The sequence below is a fragment of the Octodon degus genome, unplaced genomic scaffold, assembly GCF_000260255.1.
Source record: "Octodon degus isolate 3935 unplaced genomic scaffold, OctDeg1.0 scaffold00051, whole genome shotgun sequence".
NCBI lineage: Eukaryota > Metazoa > Chordata > Mammalia > Rodentia > Octodontidae > Octodon > Octodon degus.
This window is the reverse complement of record NW_004524627.1, coordinates 6,332,501-6,342,630: the sequence shown is the minus strand read 5'-3', so window position 1 is coordinate 6,342,630 and position 10,130 is coordinate 6,332,501. Positions and strand designations below refer to the sequence as shown.

Sequence of the window (10,130 nt, the reverse complement as noted above, 5' to 3'; positions counted from 1 at the left end):
CCTCCCCTCCCTCCCCCCATTTTACTTCTTTCCTTCTTTCTTACCTGTGTCTTATCACATTAAGCATCTGCAGCACACAACTTAAAAAAGAACACCACTTCAAGTCACTGAACACCACTTGTCCATGTCTAAGCAACCCTCTGGAGTTCAGCACCTCTTCTCTACTCTGCTCTCATTTTTAAAGTATTTTCTTCTCTTCAGTGCCTCATAAATTTTCCTTCTTTGTCCCACATTTGGAAACTCCGGGGCTCTGGACAGAAAGGGACGGAGGAGGGCAGAATAGCAGCCACCAAGACTCTCCTCTCTCCTTCCTAGAACTCTGCAGGGCAATCACACTTTCCAGGGAGCAGAACCCAGGGAAACCACAGGACAGAAGCCCATGAGGCCCACAGTCTAACTCTGCTGCCCCTGCTCCCACTGACCCCTGCCCTTCATTCTTACAGCCACACTGTCCCCAGTATGTCCAGCAGAATTTCCCAAAAGAAGGGGTAACCCAAAATAATGAGGGAGACATCACTCACTATCACCCTGGTGCAGCCCTGCAACCCATTAGCAGCCCAAACTAGCCAAGCTGGCTTTAGTTTCTGGCCCTGTATGGACTGAGAGTGCCCCTCCTGCCATCTGCAGCCCACACCCTTTGGTGTTCAGGGTCCTGGGCCTATGACTGCATCTAACACAGCTCTCGCCATCAGTGACACTCCCATCCTCAGGACCTGCTCCCACTGATGTCCTAGGGCTCAGGGAAGGACCCTCATGCTCGGGATCATCACTGGGGCATTGCTGTTTGCTCCCCAAGAGCAAAGGGTGCATTGCAGGCCCCTGATTTGCCCAAGACACACAGGCCTCAGGAGGTCCTTACTAATTGTGAACCAAGGCAAAAGGTGCAGGCAAAACTCGGGCCTGTTCCATGCCTAATGCCTGCGCCTGCTGCCCTTAGAGACAAAGCAGAGCGACTCTGCCTGTGGGCATCCATTTCCTCCCCTGTAGATGGAGGAAGCAGCACCTTCGCCGCCCACCTCTGAGGCTTCTGAATACAAACATCACACAAAATTTGAGTTATTATTAAAATAAATAGAGCAGCAAATCATCCATGCAGTCCACACTGCTCTTCGTCCTGCCCTCATCCCAGCAGGCCCAGCCACTTTTCCCAATTAAACCTGTGAAAGCCCCAAGGGTGTGCCCATCAGAGTTGCCACCTGCCCTGCTGTGGGAAGGCGCCCCAGAGCCCCCATGTGGCCCCAGCATGCATCATGGAGCCAGCCAGCTGTGACTTCCACCCAGGGCAGGCTATCTCAGGCTGCCCAGAGTTTATGCAACAAAGAAAACCACAGTGGGAAGCAAATGCATTCCAGAAAAGCAGTAACAAATGAGGCACTCCTCAGGAGGCAGGGCCACAGAACTGCCTCTAGAGAGCCCTCAGCACCAGAGCCCTACTCAAAAGGGGACAGCCATCAGCCACTGACTCCATCCAAACCACCAGGGAGGGGGCAGCTGCATACCTTCCTGTGGAAATCCAGCCACCCCTCCAGGTCCCTCCAGAGCTGATGGAGCCCTGCAGCACAGCCCACTCCACAAAGAGCATGGCTCTGGGCCAGAAAGTCCTGGCTCTCGTACTGGCAATGCGCTCACTAACTGTGTGACCCTGGTCAAGTCAGCATCTCTGAGCCTCGACTTCCTTCTCTGCTTATGAAATGAGCAGATTATGTGAGGCTGGCAAATGCGTCCTGTAAATAGCTAAGAGGAGACTGACATGCAGGTCATGGCATGGCACGGGGTCCATGGCAGGTCTGTGTGATGAGGTGACAGGAGGAAACAGGATGCCAAGGCCGAGGTCCCGCCCGGCACAGAGATGCCACTCTTGGCCCTCACTGATGGCAAAGGCAGCACTTGCCGGTTTCCTGGTCACACTTATCTCACACTCACTGACTGCATCTCACCATCTTACTGAACAACATCAAGCCAAACCTTGGCTACATATGGTTGCTGCTTGAACACACATGGATGAAAGTCTAATTTATAAAACATGTTTTCCAACTTGTGCAATAATGTTTCCTATAGAAAAATTGAAATATATAAAATGTTTAGAGGGATTAAAATGTGTTTCCGAGAACCCAGTGACAACCACTGCAAAGATTCTGATGCACTCTGCTCTGCTCCACTTTTCAGGACCACGTATATCTGTATATCCTCTATCTTCATCACAATTATACTTTATTTACTTTTATATCTTTATTTAATATAGATCATTAGCATGTTCCTCTGCTCTTATATATTATTCAATGTAATTTTAATAGCTTCCTTGATTTGCATTTATGGATGAGCTATATTAGATTTAATTAATGCCCCCATGCAATGTTTTGTTATCATGAATAATGCTGAAAGAAGTGTCCTTGATTAGAACTATGTTGCACATCTCTGATTATTTCCTTAGGATAACTTCCTAGAAAAACAATTGCTTATTGGTTCAAAGACTGCATTTTGGAGACATGCTTTCGGAGTTTACAAATTATCCTCCCACCAGGTAGTATAAAACTGTCCATTCCAAATCACATCCCAACAACACTAGATAAGGTATGATGCTTCACTTTTGCTAATCTGTTAGGTGGGTGATGATATTTTGGTTTTGACTTCACACGTTAACGCTAAGTGCACTGTTGCATAATGTCCTAGGCACTTCTTTCTTTTGCCTGTACCTCTTCCCATTCTTTGTTCACTTTTCTATCAAAGAAAAGACTGGTTTTTGCTAATGCTCCAAGGAAAAAGAGAATGACTCTACAAGCTCTTTTGGTGACCTTGCCCCCATGTTTCACAATCCCTGCCATTAAAGCATTAATTCTAATGTCTTGCTTGTATCGTTTTCCTGCAGTTTAAACCCACTTCCTGTGCTCCTGTCTTCAGTGGGGATGCTGCTATTATCTAACAGTGTGACCTTCCGTGTCAGCTGTCAGCCTGTCCTCCCAGGGATGATTAATTCCTCTTCATTTTTGCCTGATCTAGTGTGACTTATGAAGCCAGAGTGTTGTCTTTGATGCTGTCCCTTCCGCTCCCCGTAGCCATGTCTTCCTCTGGGTCCTCCTCATTTCTCACCTGGACAGCAGAAAATTATTTCTAAACAGGCCTCCATCTCAGGCTGGACCTTGCCTTTCTGACCCTCGCAAACCTCATCCTTGCTCTACGCTTTGCAACTCTGCAAAATGCAGTTCCTAGGTGCAATTATGGCTTGGCATTCCCTGTCCAGAACCCGTGTCCCTTGGTTTGCCCAGCTGGTAGCTTGCTCTGCAGTGAGCACCACAGCCCTACCCTCAAACCCCACATGATACTTTCAGATTTGGCGAGCCCAGGTACTGCATGCAATACTGACAGAGCCACTGTTAACTGCAAATGTGGCCCAGCTCTCACCACTCCCACCCGAGCTCTGGGAGAATCCTATGTGCTCAGCCTCCTACTCAGGCTTCCTGTGCTCCAGGAAGCCACCCCACAGAGGATAATCACTATACATGCCCATTCAGATACATCTCCTCTCCACTTCCTACACTTACTGTTTCCACTGTGGTCTGTGATATCAAAAGTGAGGATAGAGTGTGAATTCAGCTGAATGCCACTGCTACTGATAAGGACATGGGACAAGATGTGTTCCTTCAGGGTCCCTGCCTACACACAGGTCCCACAGGCCCTTGGTTTCTGCCTCCTTTGTTCTGGCCCAGCTGTCCTACCCTCTCTTTTCATCCTCTCCCAAGCCTGATCCCTCCCCTGGTGCTCAGAAAACCCTTTCTCTGCCTCTCTGGCTCCTCCACATCTTCTGGCTCAGTCATTTCCCTGTCCTGTTGTCTCTGGGGCTGAGATTCTTGTCATCCGTCACCCTGCAAAAGAAGCTATAGTTCTTGCTAGGAAACATCCTTGGTTGTGGGCACCCAGAAGGCTGTGCAAGGAAGGCCCAGGCCTTCCCCACTAAGCACTCACTGCGGAGACTCTTGGTGCTCACTCAGCACACACCAAGCTTCACTGCATGCTGTCCACTCAGGCCATACACAAACTCTGTAGAGTTAGTTTCACCAATTTATCTTGATTCCTATGTGGTTCAAGTAACTGCTGAGCAGAGCCACCTACTATAGCTGACTCAGCCTCAGGGGTCTAAGGACCCTTTTGAGCCCACCTAGGGCCAAGCTTTCGGCCCTAGCAGAGTGCACTCCAGGCCTCGTAGCCTTTCCCTGGGATGTCTCACCTTTCACATTCAGCCCCTGGCTCTGTGCACTAACAGTGAGACATGAGTGTGCCTTGGGCCTCTCATTTTACCCTAGTATTCAATGGAGACTGAGTAGATGGCAACCATACCTTACCTTTGCCAGGGCCAGATTAAGTAGTGTTCATGTTTTCTACACTTCTTTTCCCAGTGCTCCCCGCTCTACCAATCCCTCTTTGAGCTCTGTATTCTGCATACAGCCCCACCTGCCAGCCCTGCAAGGCTCTATCACCTGTTCAGAGGGGGAATGATTCAGGTTCCTTTGCAGATGAAAAGGCTATCCTCATCTCACCATTTGGTTAGAGATCAACCAGGAACAAGAAAAGCAAATGATCAATCCACTTCAGAAATCAGAAGTGAGGAGCTAGAGCTGGTGGTGCTGACTGGGATGAGAAACATCTGGACTCTGGTTGAGTTCTGCGTTGGGTGACTGTGTGACCAAGCCAAGGCTCTGGCCTCTGCAGGTCTCACTGGCTACATGTGGGAATGAAAGATGAGATCCTAGCCATGCACAGAAAGTTCCCAGCAAGGTGGCACTGGGGAACTGTGGCCTCCATGCCGAGGGGGCAGCAGGGTGTCTGCATTCCTCCTCACTCCCCACTTAGGTCTTCAGCCTGTTCCACAGCCCCAGGGAAAGGGTGAGGTTTTGGAGAAATGGAAAGTGAGCCTCTTGAGATCAGGGTGTGGATTGTGAGGCTTGGCCCTGCCTCTACCTCTGCACAGCCCTCTGGCTTCTCCTTCAGCAGCCAGCCCCTCAGCTTAGCCATTCCTGATGATATCACAGAGCTCCATAACCTTCCCTTTTTACAAACTCTTGCTGATGGAAAATTCTTCCTCATACCTAATCTAAGTCCATCTGCTGCAATTTCTGTCTATTTTCTCTCGTTCAATCCTTACTGGAGATGGAGAACAGCTGGTTGCCATCCTCCATATAACATCGTCTCCTAAACCAAAATCAGTTATGACATCACCCTCAGCCTGTTTTTCTTCTGGCATAGCATCCAGCACTCCTTCCGACCTGCCCTCAAGGATTCTGTCTCCCAAAGCACCACTGGCCACCAGGACTCAGACTGGAGGGTGCTCTGTGAGTACCATATCCTTCCAGATCTATAGCACCTACGATGGCATGGAGGACACTGTGGCCAGATCCAGAGAAGTCAGAGCAAAGGGAACCAAAGAGAACACAGGTTAGGACCTGGACTTTACACAGGAGGAGACTGAAAGTCAGAAAGAGCAAGTCAAAAGGCAGAAAGCTCAAGGTCAAATTCAAGAGGTCAGGCTCAAGCTGCCACACCCCCAGCACTGCCGCAATACCTGAGCAGCGTCAGGTTGTCCTCTACATTGGCAGAGCAGAACCAGCCTGGACGGAGAAGCAAAGAGACCATTTCTTAGCATTCTCCTGACACAAAGTCCTATTCCTATGTCCACTAGCAGATACGTGAATTCCCACTCTGCACACTTTTGATTTCCACTAAGAACCCAAATACTAAACTGAGAGTATAGCTCTGTGGTACAGTGCTTGCCTAGCATGCATAAGTCTCCAGGTTCCACCCCCAACACTGCAAAAATAAAGAAAGGATGAAATAAAGTAAAAGAAAAACAATCCAAATACCTCTGCATGTGGCAATAGTATATTAGTTGTAACATTCATCCTTAATATGAGAAAGTAGATTTGATATTTGGTCTTTTCCAAATATCGATAGATTCCGAGTGAGAAGAGAACAAAGAACAAAGAGGCTGGAATGACAGACAAACTGCACTGTCCGCTAGTGTTTACAAGGTCAGTCCTGGCTGCAAAAGGACGGCAGGGTATGTGGCTTCCTCTGGTGGGGGTCCACAGACACAGAAAACGCCCCTGCTCAGACACATCAACTAGCAGCCACGCCAGGTCAGCTGCACCCCAGGTGCTCCTGCGAGGTCTGCAGCAGAACTGAACTTGGTGAGAGGATTACCTCACTGCTCCCACTGGGAAGGCTCTCCTGAATGTGAGTATTACAGCCTTTCTAAGGTCTCCTGCTTAACTCTTTCCAAAGGGAAATGAGCAGGGCATGTAAAAGTAGGCCCCCACCCCACAGTGCCCTTAAGTGACAGCAGGGAGGAGGAGGGAAGGAGACAAGAGATGGATACCTGCCTATCAGATTGTGTAATAGCTATTATTCAGTTACCTGTTTCAAGGTGAAATCACTCCCCAGGGGGAGAAAGGAGGAGTATGTGAGTGTAGGGAAGAGTGAGTCACATCAACTATTTACTCATAATTTTAACTATGAAATTTTCCTAAATGAAGAATGGAGGAGGACAAGAATAGAGTGGGGAATATATATATATATATATATATATATATATATATATATATATATATATATATATATATATATTTAGGACCTGGGTTTCAAAACAGCCTTCTTCCCACTCTGAATACACAGGGGCACATGTGCATGACCTCATCAACTTCTGGGGACGCTTCTAGTTGCTGCGAGGCTCCAGACCACCTTGTGCAGGGCAGCTGTCAAACTCACACAGTCAGGCAAGATGGCACAGTGACAGTATTCACCAAAGCACCCAACCTGATGAGTGCGCTTATTTGATTTCCACTAAACCACAAAAATTAAATTTAAAAATAGCAGACAAAAGGCAATTCTGACCAAAAAAAATGTAATATGTTTTCCATCCTATTTCAGTGGCCAGTTTCCTTTAACAACAGAATTGTCACAAAATGACGAAATCAAAGCAGGTTGCCAAAGAGATTACTTATTAGTGTGTTTATGATGGAAAGGGAGGACAGGGAAGGTGACAGAGACGGGATCTGGAATGGTGGGATGGGATCTTTAGTTGCCAGCTAACTCATACTATGAGGGGAAGAGCAATCCTCCACAGCACTCTGGTAAATGCCAGAAATGCTGGCTGGCCAATGGGGAGAAGGAGAACTTGCTCAACCTCTGGCTGGTGCTTACCCAGGGTCCTGTCTAAGGCTGTCACATCTGATGAAGTGACAAGTAATAAATTCCATTTCCTGAGCATCCATCAGGCCTTTCACACACAAACAGACACCCAGCTTCATGATGAGTCCATCAGCCTAACACCCTGAATGACTCTCCCAGCTGGATCACAAGCAGAGGAGCCGTGCTTCACACCTTACTCCATCTCAGGTGAAGCTGTGATGATGGTGTTTTGCATTTTGTCAATTATGCTCCACTTCCTATAACCCCCCCATTTAGCTTAAGTTGTTATTTTAATGATCTCTGTTCCAAATGTGGAAATACAAGGAAGAAGAATGAGGAGGAGGCAGAGGAAGAAATCAAGCACTCCAGTGTGTGTCCCACTTGTACTTCTTAAAGCTCCCTGGGCTTCCTCCCCCCACACCCAGCCATGTCCCTCTGTGCATGAGTCACCATTCAGAAGCTGTTTTAAATGCCTTACTTTTAATGTTCTCTATCCAAACAGAAATCCAGGAGATCAGTATCAAATGAGGGGACTTCTAGTTCTCCTCCCGGTTCCCAATCCTATCAAACTCAAAAGAACTTTCTAACGTACTGCTGTTTTCATGAAAACCAAGGCTCCTGCTTTCAAGACCCTGAGGCTAGGTGCTGTCCTCCTGGAGCCCGGGGGTCCATGCACTATAGAAAGACCACAGAAGACAAGGTCCTGCTTCCAACCCTCCCAACAGCCTGGAAAAGTTCAGCTGCTCTCCTAGCTGCAAACACAGCGGGATCATCCCACTCAGGGCTGCGAGTTTGCATTGTTGCCTGTCAGGCCAGCATGTGCTGAGGAGAAGGCTGACTGTACCCTGACCAACAAGGACAAAAACAAAAAGTCAGGAACCTGCTTTTTTTTTTTTTTTTTTTAACCACTGTGAGTAGAGCTTCCATAATAACAGTTCCCACCCAAAATAGCTGCCTAAAGGAGGTGGAGGAAAACCTGTTGTGTGTGGTGGCAAAAAGAAATAAGAATCAGAGAGAGAGAGAGAAGCCAGAAAATCCAGACTGCCATCTGCACCTCAGCAGGAAGGGTGTCACAGGGGAGAGGTGGCGCAGAGCGTCCTTCCCAGAACATTCCTATTTGGATGCCCCAGCTGCAGGCAAGGGCAGAATTCACCTGGATCTCACCCAGCCCAAAGCTTCAGGCACTTGTGACACCACGCAGCGATTGGGAGCTTGCGGGTGTTCAGTAGGTGTGGCCAGCCACACACCTGGGAAGGTGCTACGCAGCACAAACCCAGGAGTTGCATGCATGGAAGCAGGAAGGAGTTCAAGGCCAAGCGCACTACCTTCTCCCCCACCTGGAGGTCTGCCTAACTAACACTGACTGTGGCAGAAACTGGAGGAAAGAGTTCCCCCTGGGACCAAAAGCAAGAGTCACATCATGTCATATCACCCACCCCACAAGTAGGTGTCCAGCTTTCGGTCCACAACGGAGAATGCCTGAGGACGCTGCCCTGCTGAGCCAGCTGCCTGCCATCACGAGCTTTTCTACTTGAAGCACAGTCAACAGGGGCAGTGTGGATGGTGACTTCAGCTCCTCCATCTTTCTGCCACATTGCACCTGCGCACCTGCACAACCTGAGCACCTAGCCAGAGCAGCCCCAGCGGCTGGCAGTCCCACCACCCGCCTCCACCTCCAGAAGTACGGGATGCTCCAGGCTCCATGCGACTCCAGCACAGGTATGAGCCATGCACAGGCTTGGATTCAGCTCCAACCCTATTTTTTCGGGACACACCAAACCTGGAAAATGTCGCAAAGTTTGGGGGAGCTAAGCAATGAAGTGATTTCTCTTCCTCTGATCTGTTCTGTCAGTTTCTCCACAAGTTGTACAGTACCCAGATGCTGACCGTGTCAAACAGCACAGGCCCCCACACCCTCATAATTTCTTCCACCAAATAAAATGAACAAAGACAGAGTGGACAAGGGGCAGGAGGGAGAAGGGAACAGAAGTTTGAGGAAGGACTCCAGTTGAAGGTCACAGTACTTTGGGGAAGGCAGGTCAAGGTAGTCCAGAAAGGAAAAGACCCTGTGGTACGAAACCTGACCCGCCAGCCACACTTCTCAGACCAGCTTCCCAGGGACGGTCACCACATCATCCTGGGGTATGGGAAACACTGTTCAGCATCCAGAGGTCCTCCTTCCTTCGTCCAGCAAATCCAAGCCTACACCCCAACCATGCGGAAGAGCAGATGGATTTTGACAGACCTGAACACAGCTAATTAAGAGTAGTAAACAAACCCGGCTACTGGCAAGCGTAGAAGTTTTCCAAATTGTTGGCTTGTTTTCCTCCCCGAAAAAAGGCTATGAATTCCCACCTTTGCCACATTCCCTCCCCTAAACTTTTCTTTCTGCAATCCTCCACCTCTGCTAACCTGCAGCCACCAAGCAAGAACAAGGGTGAGCAGCACCCTGGGATGTGGGCAGTGGTACCTTGTCAGAAGAGTGGGATCCTGAGTGGTCCCCAGGCTCGATGCCCCGCCGAGGTGGGAAGACGCTGTCCGAATGGAGCACGCTGAGGATTACGCGTTCCTGTCTCTGCTCTGCGACCAGACCTTTCAGCAGCTTGGACCAACTGTGCTAGCGATGCACTTAGCAATTATCTGCTGGCGCCGACGCCCCGCCCTCTGCTCTTGCGATTGGCTCTCCAGCCCCGGGCAGGACTGCATTGGTCTCCGCCGACCTCACTCATTGCTTTGGCTCCTACTATTATCTAAGCCATCAAAGGAAATAATTCCATGTTTCATTGACAACCTGTAAGGCTCTTTTCCTCTGGCTCTGTGTGGGGCCAGAACGAGGAGTCCAGCGGAGGAAGGGGAGGGGAGGAGAGTAGCAGAGGTGGGGAGAGGGAGAGGGAGAAGGAGGGAGGGAAGGGGAGAGAGAGAGAGAGAGAGAGAGAGAGAGAGAGAGAGAG

At 49.2% G+C, this 10,130-nt stretch overlaps 1 protein-coding gene across 1 annotated transcript in view; it reads right to left on the bottom strand.

The window, feature by feature from the left end:
• The window catches only part of Zmat4 (zinc finger matrin-type 4), a 457,773-nt gene extending 448,030 nt beyond the window's left edge, over positions 1–9,743 (bottom strand). The window contains exon 1 of the mRNA XM_004633077.2: positions 9,650–9,743. The gene's annotated coding sequence lies outside the window, so the exon portion shown is untranslated. The remainder of the gene's footprint in view (positions 1–9,649) is intronic.
• Positions 9,744–10,130: the final 387 nt, after the last annotated feature.